The following is a 1,714-nucleotide window of genomic DNA, read 5'->3' on the forward strand; positions in this document are numbered from 1 at the left end:
AGAGAGAGAGAGAACATATCATGAATGAGAGGTGTAGGGAGAGTTGTAAGATAGTTAGATTAGGGATAAAAAAAAGTAACTTTGGTAAAATTAATGGAAATTGGCAATGAAAAAAGTTTTTCATTAGAAGGGGCAATAAGGCCCAATAATTAGTACCAAATGGGCATTATTCCTATAATGTGTATCACTTCATCTATTACCAAATTGATTTAGTCCCAATTTATGTATCTATTTACAAATGGTCTATTTTCTTGTTGTTGTAGATAGATTTTGGAATGCCTTTTACAAATGTTTCATTATCTTTAGAATTGCTTGATTTTCTTAGGAGATGACTCTTTTTTCAGTCCCATTTGCTATTACAACACCAAACACATCCTTTTTTATCACACTGTTTTACCACAAATTAATGTGTATTTTGATGTTGTTATCAAATGGTTAAACATCTCTCGATAATTTACCAGCATATATCTCCATGTTGCTGGTACTGGTATCCCTATCTATTGAAACTTGTGTGGTAGTTATCCCACATTGAAGAAGAATTAAATGTGTGAGTCTTTATATGGAAACACCCATGTGACTCATTAAATGGATGATAGGCCTAATATGGGATTGGTGGGCTTTCTATTGGGTTTCTAATAGAAATAAATAAATATATATTAATATATATATATATATTTAATAAAAGTCAAAGATTGGGCCTTGGGTCAAGTTCTTGTGCAAGAACTTGAACCAGATAGTTGTATCATCTAGATAGACGTCCGAAACTGCAGCACAAGTGGGGACGAATTTCTGTCTTAGGTCACTGCAAGGCAGACCTCTATCTGATCAATCAAGTTAGTGTTGTTCGTTTTATTTCGTTGTTATTTTCAATTTCATTTTGATTTCGTTGATATGTATATATTGTTTTTGAACGGATATTGGATTGGTTCTAACACTATCATTATGGCTTTCGTTGCCTATTTGTGTCATATGGAAAAAGAAAACATGAAAGTTAAGTTCTCAATCAAAATGAAATCAGGAACAAGTTCTCTAAACATGTACATGAGTCGGGTTCTAATATAGCATAATAGTTGTGCCTCCAAATTACTTACAGGGCATGGAAACCTAATCCTATGTGGATTATATACATGGATTAATTAAAGTATGCTGTGAATAAAGAGTAAAATCCATGATTGTTCATGATTTATATTACGACAAGGGATGGATCGGAGATCGATCATCGACTCCTATATAAGGCCAGGTCCCAATATTTTTACACCGCCCCCCCCCGGGTGCCAATATTATAGATCGATAAGATGAGAGAACAATAGAGTTGAGTTCTTAACACCAACATCACCAGGTTAGTGATCCTCGCTTCAATAGTTATTTATGTTTATTTAGCATGTGTGATTATGTATGTTTGTTTAATCCAAACATTTGGTATTAGAGCAACTCATATGCACGTAGAAATCAAACTATCTCATGAAACAAAAAGTGGAAGTGTGTTTTAAGGTTGAAAGATTGATTTCTATATGTATGCATGTATGAGAGGTTCTGATACCAATTGTTAGGATATTAGACTTACACATTCATAGTCGTACACATGCTAGAAACAGAAATAAGGAGTCAAATTAACAAGGTCATAAACCTGCTGGAATGCCATTTACGTAGTCGAAAGCAACTGATGATCAACACATAATTGGGTAACTATCCAAGGTCGGAGGCGCGTACAAGT

Source organism: Fragaria vesca, linkage group LG3 (genome assembly GCF_000184155.1).
Source record: "Fragaria vesca subsp. vesca linkage group LG3, FraVesHawaii_1.0, whole genome shotgun sequence".
In the NCBI taxonomy this organism is placed as follows: domain Eukaryota; kingdom Viridiplantae; phylum Streptophyta; class Magnoliopsida; order Rosales; family Rosaceae; genus Fragaria; species Fragaria vesca.